We start from the raw sequence: 10,198 nt of genomic DNA, 5'->3' as shown, positions 1-10,198 counted from the left end.
TAGTGGGGTGGAGCTAAATGTTTAGAAGCTAGGGTCTGGGTAACAGAGGTATGGAGAAGCTGTCAGAGCAGGGAAGATCAGCTAGTAGCATAATCTTGTTGTAGGGACATGAGGGCCTACACCAGGGTGATGAGTTGAAAGTAAGGACGGATGCAGGAGATTTGGGGAGATAGAAGTGGGACATAGCTACTCATGAGATATGAGACTAACCAAGAATGTGGACATCTAAGATGACTTCAAGGTTGTGAGTTATGTGAACTGGAAGAATGATGATGTTAAGTATTTGAAACAGGAAAGTTGTTTCCCCCCCCCCCAAAGATTTGAGGAATTTTAGGAAAGATTTCCCCAAAGACTTGGACTGGAATATATTGAGTTTGAGATAGAGGCAAACATAGGTTTAATGATGTGCCCAGAGTCACACAGCCAGTAAGTAGTTGAGGTCAGCTTTGAACTCAGTCTTCCTCACTCCAGGTCCAGCACTCTCTTCATGGGACCACCTGGCTGCCTCAGTGTAGAGGAAACTGCCCTCTCTGGCATACAAGGTCTTTTGCAACCTGATGCCTTTCTCCCATACCTCGAATTACTCCCCCCAGTCAAACTGGACCACTCTCAGCTCTTCATATTGGCCCTTTTAAATTATGTAATAAGTAACTTCCAAACAGTCATATGATACAACATGCTATTGAGATCTGAGATTTTAAGAGAATATTTCTTAGAAAGCATGGCATCTTGTACATGGAACCACAAGAAAGTTCTCTTATATTTGGGTTTAAGGAGCATTCTTCTAATTAAATTTGAACTTTATTCCTTTCTTCTTCACTTTTATCCCTTCTGCCTTCCTTCTGTCCAGCTGTGCACATTTAACTTGACGGAAACTCTGGGATGTGATCAAAATGAAGCCTAAGGCTGCTATGGCTTCTTCATGGTATGTGGAGGCTAGGCCACACCAAACCTTGTCTAGACCTAAGAGTCAGAATTATTAAGCCTTCCACCTTTACACTTGGTGACAAATTGTCTTCAGAGCCATTATAGGATCATAAATTTAGAGCTGGGATGGCCCTTACTTAGTAGTCACCTAGACCAATAAGCTCATTTTACAGATGAACAAACTGAGACCCAAGGAGTGAAGTCATGTACCCAAGCTCACACAAACACTAAATGACAGTTAGGACTCCAGATCCAGTTCTTTCCATTGTACTGCAATGCCTAGTCCTGACTTTTTGCCTCTGGGAGAAAGGTTAAACACACCAGAAGCAATGCAGGAAATCACAAGCAAGATGGCAATGTCAATGTAGGTTGAAGTCATTTGAAGTCATGAAGTTGCTCAAGCAGATTCTCTCAGTTCCCACCTAATATTATGAATAGTTTGTAAGAATTAGCATAATTAATGTTCACCTACTAGAATAGGTGGAGGACCTCTGATTTCATCAGTGCAGGGAATTCCCAGTGGGCACTCTCCGCTGTCCTGAAGTGGATCACCAGGTTACATGGCTAAGACACAGTGAAAGCAGGATGTGAACCCAGGTCTTCCCAGCTCCAAGCCCATTACTGCCCTCTTCACTCCTCTTACAATGCCTCTTACGTGCTTAACTTACAGACTAAGAACATTTCCCCAACTTCTGTCAATGGTTTGGAGAGGTTAAGCTTGGTGGTTATTTGGATTAAACCATCCAGGAGCTGATTTCAGTCCACTTTCTCCTCTCTTTAGCTCACTTCATGACATTTACCTTTTCTAAACAGAGGGATTTGGTGTCACTTTATCAAACAGAAACTCACGAGTTATCCTTCCTGAGACAGAAATCTGACCCATCCTTGGAGGCCCAGCTCTGATGTCACTGTTATTATTGTCTTTCTCATCAGCAGGTCATCTCTGTGACCATCCAGTGCCCTTTGAAAAGGCAGCATTATTTCAAACCTCAGAGGAGAGATGACGTGAAGACTATTCCCTGTGTTGTCCTTTAGGTTTGCAAAGCACTTGGTATCCATCATAAATTCACAGAATCACAGGATTTGAGAGGGACCTCAATGGACATCTAGCCCAACTTAAACATGAAAGGGATCCCCAACATAATATGTACATCATCTTTTTAAAATTTTTATCTAATTTATTTCTTTTTTTAAAATTCATTTTTTAACATTTGAGTTCCAAATTCTCTCCCTCCTCCAGCCCCTCCTCCCATTCATTGTGAAGGTAAACAATATGATATCAATTATACACATGAAGTCATGCAAAACATTTCCATATTAGCCAACACATACATCATCTTACATGATCTTTGGACAATGCTGTGAAGCAGTTAGTAAATACAACATCTCACTTAGGCAAATAGAGCGACAGTAGGCCAGAGAGCAGGTCAGTGATTTGTCTTTTGTCACATAGCAAGGATGTGTCAGAGGGGAGGAGGGAGTTCATTCCAGGCAGAGGGGACAGGCTGTGCAGTTGGACCCAGTATTCTGGGGAATTCCAGGAGTCCTTGTGTATATACACAGTTTAACTTGAAAATCTTGGATTTAGACACAAGTCAAATTTAGGATTGATGTTGGGAAAACATTCCTTAAAGTTAAAGGAGACACTTGAAATCCCTGGGGGAGGGGCTCCTTATTCCATAAGAACTGTTGAGAAAATTGAACATTGACATAGAGAAAAATAGATTCAGAGTCATACCTTGCTCTACATCCTCTCACTGGACTAGTTATCTAAATTGGACCTCAGTTTGTCCATAAGCCCCTTCCCCGCCATCAGTTATCTAAACATCCCCCAAGAAAAAGAAACCTCAAAAATGCCCGAAGAAAAAGGAATAGCATTTTGTTTGTCAGGCAAAAAATGAGGAAACTGAGATTCAGAGTACTTCAGTGAGTTTCCCTTGGTCACACAGCTACTAAGCGGCAAAATTAGTAAGTAGCAGACTAAGATACAGTCTCAAATCCAGGAAGACTTGGCTTTCAATCCTTCTTAGTGCTCTAGGCAGCTTTCAACAGCTTTAAGTTTCAGAGAAGGTACTGATCTGTGTTGGTAGAGGTAGCTTCCTCACTTGAGAGTTCCTGTACCATTTTATTTTGCTTTTAGTCTAAGTTGTGGAGAACAGAGGAGACTTTACAGTAGAGAGGAGACTGTGCTTACTTTACCAAGCTTTGGAATACTGATGAGATGCCTAAATGAAATCCATAACCACTTAAAAGGGTTCAACCTAACTATCCACACCAGAAAAACTAAGTGGATGAAAAATATAGTGTTGTTTTTTTTTCCATATTCAGATTGGTATCTGCAGGTATGTGGATGTAACCGTCTTATTCTTACAGCTGACTATCATTCCACGTCTTGGGCATATACCCCAAGTGGATAATGAGCTGAGTTTAGGATTGGCTAGGAGGAGAGGGAAGCCTGTAAGACTGTTTTGGGGAATTGAGCAGTGCTTTTAAGGCCCCCAGGCTTCTTCTCAGTAAGTTAATAATAAACATTTATTTGGGGGGGGCAAAATGGGGTTAAGTGACTTGCCCAGGGTCACACAGCTAGTAAGTGTCAAGTGTTTGGTCTGAGGCCAGATTTGAATTCAGGTCCTTCTGACTTCAGGGCTGGTGCTCTATCCACTGTGCCACCTAGCTGCCCCAATACTAAGCATTTGTTAAGTGTGTATTATGTGGTAGGCACTGTGATAAGCATTAGGGATACAAAGAGAGGCAAAATCAAAACAAAAGAGTCAGAAACAAAGGTGCATCTAACACTGATATTCTTCCATTGATGTTCTCCGGCTATGGGTCATGAAAAGCCACATTGTCCAGACAATTGAAGTTGAACAAGACTGGGTTTGAATCTTGACTCAAATACTCATTACTTGTGTGACACTAGGCAAGTCGCTTGACCTTTCTGAAGTTTAGTTTCTCCATCTGCAAAATGAGGGCATTGGACTAGATGACCTCTGAGGGCCGTCTCTTATTTAGATCTATGGTTCTCTGCTCCTAAAGGGTGATAGTGACCCTAAGTCGATTGTAATACGTCACTGAAGTAGAATCGGAGCATGTCAGTAGAGAGATATTTGACTGGGAAAAGGTGGACTGGTCATATATTGAGGGTACAGATGGGATAACAGATGACTAGCCCATATCCTCCAAGGGATGATTAGGAAGGCACCGCTGTGTAAGTTTTTTTCTTCTTTTCTTTTTATTTTTTTTTTGGCAGGGCTGGGGCTAAGGATGTGAGCAAGAGTTTCCTAGGATGAAAAGGTACGGAAGGGTCATAATCTGTCATTTTACAGGGAGTTCCCACATTGATGGAAATCTCAGAACTGCTGAAGTTCTGAGCTAGGGGAAAGAGGAAAGGAAGAGATTTGTAGCCATAGCACAACTGGAGCAGATTATTGGAGACAAATTTAATGGGCCGTGTTCTTCAAAGAAAAAAAATTGCAAAACCAAAAGTAACATCTGCAAAATAAAAAGAAATAGATTGCAAAAATATTTGTGCTAAACAACAACTACAGGTCTGATTGTTATGGTTGCAAAAGGGTTAGAGCTTGCTGAAGTTCATGAACAAAACTGAGGTGGGGGTGCTTTCACAGTAGTTGGGCATCTACTAGCTTCACTGTTATTAGCAAAAATAGAAAAGTGGCAAGACTGTGACCAGAAGGCCTCAGGGATGTGCTCTCCATAGCTCAGGTTGGACATGTGTAGGACTTTGCCAGTGGATACTGATGGTATTATAATCAGAGTAAATAAGGACAGAGGATTGAATGATATTTGGGGCAGAGGGAGGAAAGGAGAAGGAATGCCTGTGAGCATCATGGGGCATGGAGGAGGAAGGAAGCAGCCTTAATCAATATGAAATTTTTTCTTTCTTAGGTTGGAGGGGAATGGGGAAGTATAGCCAAGTTGTGACTTGCTGACCTGTTCCTTGGAGCTGCTAGTAATTTCTATGGGGGCAAATTCTGCCTTTAAATAATTCCTGCTCTCCATGACATTTTTCTCAAGCGAGGAAAGCTACAATGGAGGGAAAGATGGGAGAAATTCAGACACTAAGACTTTATAAGGAATTGATATATGTGTGTGTATTTCCCAGTGTGATACTTTTTTTTAACCAGTGATTTAGAGAGAGACAGCATCTTTATCCAGTTTACAAATGACACAAAGCTGGAAGGGATGGTCAACACACTGATGACAGAGGATCTAGAAAGGTCTTGGCAGGCTAGATCTTTGGGCTGAATCTACCAAGATCAATTTTAACAGAAACAAATATGAATGTCTTATACTTGAGTTCAAGAAATCAGCTTCAAGGACTTTCACTTTTTACTTTGTACTCCAATATCTAGCACAGTGATTGGCACATAGAAAGCACTTAATAAGTGTTTGTTGATTAATAAGGTATTAACAGGCATATATTAAGGATGTACTATGTGCCAGGCTCTCAGCTAAGCGCCTGAGATGCAAACAAAGGTGCAAAATCATGACCATCAAGGAGTTCACATTCTAATTCTTAATTCTAAGTATGATTTATAAGTTTGGAGAGGCATGGTCAGTCAGCAGTGTTTTCTGAAAAAAAAAATCTACCTGTGTTAGAGGACCACAACTTAACTGAGTCAGCAGTGTGATGTGGAAAAACTAATATGATCTTGGGCTACATTAGAAGAAGGAGAGAACTTCTAGGAATAAGGACATGATAGTCACACTGTGCTCTGCCCTGGCTAGACCACCTCTGGACACTCTAGTTTATGAAGAACATGGATAAGCTGGAGAGTGTCCCAAGGAAAGCAAACACAAAGGTGAGAGCATCCCATCCATGTCATATGAGGACCAATGGAAGGAACTGGGGATATTTCCTTAAGAGAAGAGAAGACTTATGGGGGACACAATAACAATCTTCAAGTATCTAAATGGCTGATATGTATGAGAGATATTTGATTAGTTCTTCTTGGCCTCAGAAGGCAAAACAAGGAATAAAATGCAGAAGTCAAAAATAGGTAAATTTAGAGTAGGTATAAGGAAAAAAGCTTCTTAAAATGTGTGTGGTCCCAAAGGGAAATGGGCTGCTTCAGGAGACAGTGGATTCTTTTTCACCTGAGGTCTTCAAGCAGACGTAGTATGACCACCTATAGGGTGTATTGAAGAGGAAATTATTTGGGGGGAATCAATCAGATTAGATGACCACTGAGCTCCTTTCTGACTTTGAGTTTCTGATGAATCATCAAAAGACATGAGTAGTCAATTTTTCAAATAAAATATAAGTTGTTAATAGTCACATGAAATAATGTTCAGAATCCTTAAATAATCAAAGAAACAACCTTAAGATATTACCTTAAAAATCTACCTTCAGGAGATATCACTAACAATTTTTTGTTGAGTTGCTCATAGTGATAAAAATCACTGGACTATAACAAACAGGACCTTTTTTATAGGAACTAAAACACTGAATAAAACAAATATAATACGTAGCAATCCATCATCTTTGAAATGATACAATTCTATATTTTAGATAACTAGTAAAAAAATATTCCCCTCCTGAATCACTGCCTTGTTGTGGAGGAAGGACTTGCATAGCCTGGTTGTGGAGGAAGAACTTGAAACTAGGACCTAAGTCATGCAGGGTTACCCAAGATAGAAAAGTCATAGTGGAGGGTTCTGACAAAAGGCAATCCGCCGTAGAAAGAAAAGGCAAATCCCTCCAGTATCTTTGCCAAGAAAATCCTATGGATGGTATTAAAATGACAAAAGAGAAGGACACCAGAAGATGAGCCCCTGAGGTTGGAAGGTTTCCAACATGCTACCAGGGAAGAGCAAAGAATAGTTCCAGTACTAATGAGGCAGCTGGGCTAAAGTCAAAAGTAAACTCAGCTGTTGATGTGTCTGGTAATGAAAGCGAAGTCCAGTGCTGTAAAGATCAATATTGCATAGGAACCTGGAATGTAAGATCTATAAACCAAGGTAAACTGGATGTGGTCCAACAGGAGATGAAAAGATTAAACACCAACATCTTGGGAGTCAGTGCACTTAAATGTTTGAAAGTGGGAGAATTTAATTCAGGTACTCATTATATACACTACCATGGGCAAGAATCCCTTAGAAGAAATGGAGTATCCCTTATAGCCAATAAAAGGGTGAAAAAAGCAATATTGGGCATAATCTCAAAAATGACAGAATGATATCTATTCAAATCAAGACAAGCCATTTAACATCACAGTAATACAAGTCTATGCTCCAACCACTGATGGTAAAGAGGCCAAAGTTGCTCAATTCCATGAAGACCTACAACGTCTTCTAGAAGTAATACCGAAAGAACACATCATATTCATCATAGGGGATTGGAATGCTAAGGTAGAAAATCAAAAGATAATTGGAATTAACAGGCAAGTTTGGTCTTGGGATACCAAATGAAGCAGGGCAGAGACTAAAAGAGTTTTGTCAGATTAACTCGCTGGCCATAGCAAACATTCTTATTAAACAACCCCAAAAAGCAACTCTACACATGGACATCACCAGGTAGTCAATATAGAAATCAGATTGATTATATTCTTTGCTGTCAAATGTGGCTAAGCTCTATACAGTCAGTTAAAATAATACCTGGAGTTGACTATGGCTCAGATCATGAGCTTCTTATTGCAAAATTCAGACTTAAGTTAAAGAAAGCAGGGAAAACCATCAGACTGTATACTACGATCTAAATAACTTCCCTTATGAATATGAAGTAGAGGGGGTGAATAGATTTAGGAGATTAGATCTGGTAGATAAAGTGCATGAAGAACTATGGATAGAAGTTCACAATATTGCACAGGAGGGACCAACCAAAAACCTCCCAAAGAATAAGAAGAGTATGAAAGCAAAATGGCTGTGCGGTGAGGTTTTACAAATAACTGAGGAAAGAAAGAATGTGAAAGGCAAAGGCAAACGGGGAAGATATACCCAACTAACTGCAGAATTTCAGAGGATACTAAGGAGAGATAAGAAGGCTGTTGTTGTTTTTATGAGCAATGCAAAGAAATAGAAGAAAACAATAGAATGGCAAAGACGAGATCTCTTCAAGAAACTTAGAAATGTGTCAGGGGAAAGTTTTGTGCAAAAACGGGCATGTTAAAAAACAAAAATGGTAGAGACTTAACAAAATTAGAAGAGATTAAGAAGAGGTGGTAAGAATATACGAAAGAACTATTACAAAAAAGATCTTAATATCACCGATAACCAAGACAGTATGGTTATTGATCTAGAGCCAGACATCCTGGAGAATGAAGTCAAGTGGGCCTTAAGAAACATTGCTAAAAATAAGGCTAGTGGAGGTGATGGAATTTCAGCCGAACTATTTAAAATTCTAAAAGATTATGTTGTTAAAGTACTGCACTCAATATGCCAGCAAATTTGGAAAACTCAGTAGTGGCCACTGGATTGGAAAAGATCAGTTTACATCCCAATCCCAAAGAAGAGTAATGCCAACAAATGTTCAAATTACTGAACAATTGCCCTCATTTCACACACCAGCAAGGTTATGCTTAAGATTCTGCAAGCTAAGCTTCAGCAATGTGTGCATTGAGAATTACCAGAAAAGCAGGCTGGTTTTCAAAGAGGCAGAGGAACTAGAGACCAAATTGCTAACATTCTTTGGATTATGGAGAAAGCAAGGGAGTTTCAGAAAAAACAAACAAACATCTACTTCTGTTTCATCAACTACATTAAAGCCTTTGATTGTATGGATCACAACAAAAGGTGGCAAGTCCTCAAAGAAATGGGAGTACCAGATCATTTTACTTGTCTCCTGAGGAACCTGTATGTGGGCCAAATACCAACAGTTAGAAGTGAACACGGAACAACTGATTGGTTTAAGATTGGTAAAACGGAGTACAACAAGGTTGTATATTGTTACCTTATTTATTTAATTCATATGCAGAGTGCCTCATGCAAAATACCAGGCTGGATGAATCAAAAGCTGGAATTAAGGTTGCCAGGAAAATTACCAACAATCTCAGCCATGCACACAGTACCACTCTGATGGCAGAAAGTGAAGAAGAATTAAGAAGCTTCTTGATGAGAGTGAAAGAAGAGAGCGTAAAAGCTGGCTTAAAGTTGAACATTAAAAAAAAACCACTAAGATCTTGACAGCTGGTCCCATAACTTTCTGGCAAATAGAGGGAGAAGAAATGGAAGCAGTGTTGGATTTTATGTTGTTGGGCTCAAAGATCACTGCAGACGGCCACTGAAGCCATGAAATTGTCTTGAAAGGAAACCTATAGAAAATATGGGCAGCATACTAAAAAGCGGAAACATCACCTTGCTGACAAAGGTCTGTATAGTCAAAGCTACGGTTTTTCCAGGAGCAGTGTATGCCTATGACATTGGGACTATAAGGAAAGCTGAGCCTCTCAGAGAATCAACACTTTAGAATTGTGGGACTGGAGAAGACTTTTGAGAGTCCCTTGGACAGCAAGGAGTTGAAATCAGTCAATACTTAAAGAAATTAATTTGGACTATTCACTGGAAATTCAAATACTAAGGCTAAAGCTTAAATGCTTTGGCCACATAATGGGAAAACAGGACTCATTGGAAGAGACCCTGATGTTGGGAAAGATTGAAAACAAAAGGAAAAAGGGATGGCAGAGGATGAAATGGATAGATAGTGTCATGGAAGCAATGAATACGAACTTGGACAGACTTCAGGAGATAGTGGAGGATACAAGCCTCTGGCATGCTATGGTCCATGGGGTCACAAAGAGTTGAACATGACTGAACAACTGAACAACAACAGTAAAAATGTTAATAATAATAGATTAGTTGAAATGGCCACCTTTTGAAAGATTCTCAAAGCAATACATTCCCTCCATAATTATGGTTCAATGCTTGTTAACTGCTAAGTGATCTAGTTTATCAGGACATATATTCTAGACAGGCAAAGAAGATGGACAATCAGCTTTGTCTGAAATGGAACAAGAGGAAGAGAATGTGACACATTGCATCTAAAAAAACAGTACCACATTTTAGATGCTTGCCAACTCACTCTTAGCAGATATCCTCATTTTAACTCCAATATTATTTTGGAGATGCTGTAAGACTGTGAATGATGCAATATCAGTCTCCAAAAAATCAAAATTGTGGGTGACCCAATGGGCAATGGAAAAGTATGGAGGTAAGTAGATTACAGAAGAGGATTCACAATGACTTGAATGCAAGAAGTTTTGTAAAAGTTATCATTCAGAAGACAGATAATCGGAGGAAGATCCTGGGGTCATGT

The sequence above is a fragment of the Vombatus ursinus genome, unplaced genomic scaffold (genome assembly GCF_900497805.2).
Source record: "Vombatus ursinus unplaced genomic scaffold, bare-nosed wombat genome assembly UNPS02012901.1, whole genome shotgun sequence".
NCBI classification, from domain to species: domain Eukaryota; kingdom Metazoa; phylum Chordata; class Mammalia; order Diprotodontia; family Vombatidae; genus Vombatus; species Vombatus ursinus.
This window is presented reverse-complemented; position numbering follows the sequence as displayed.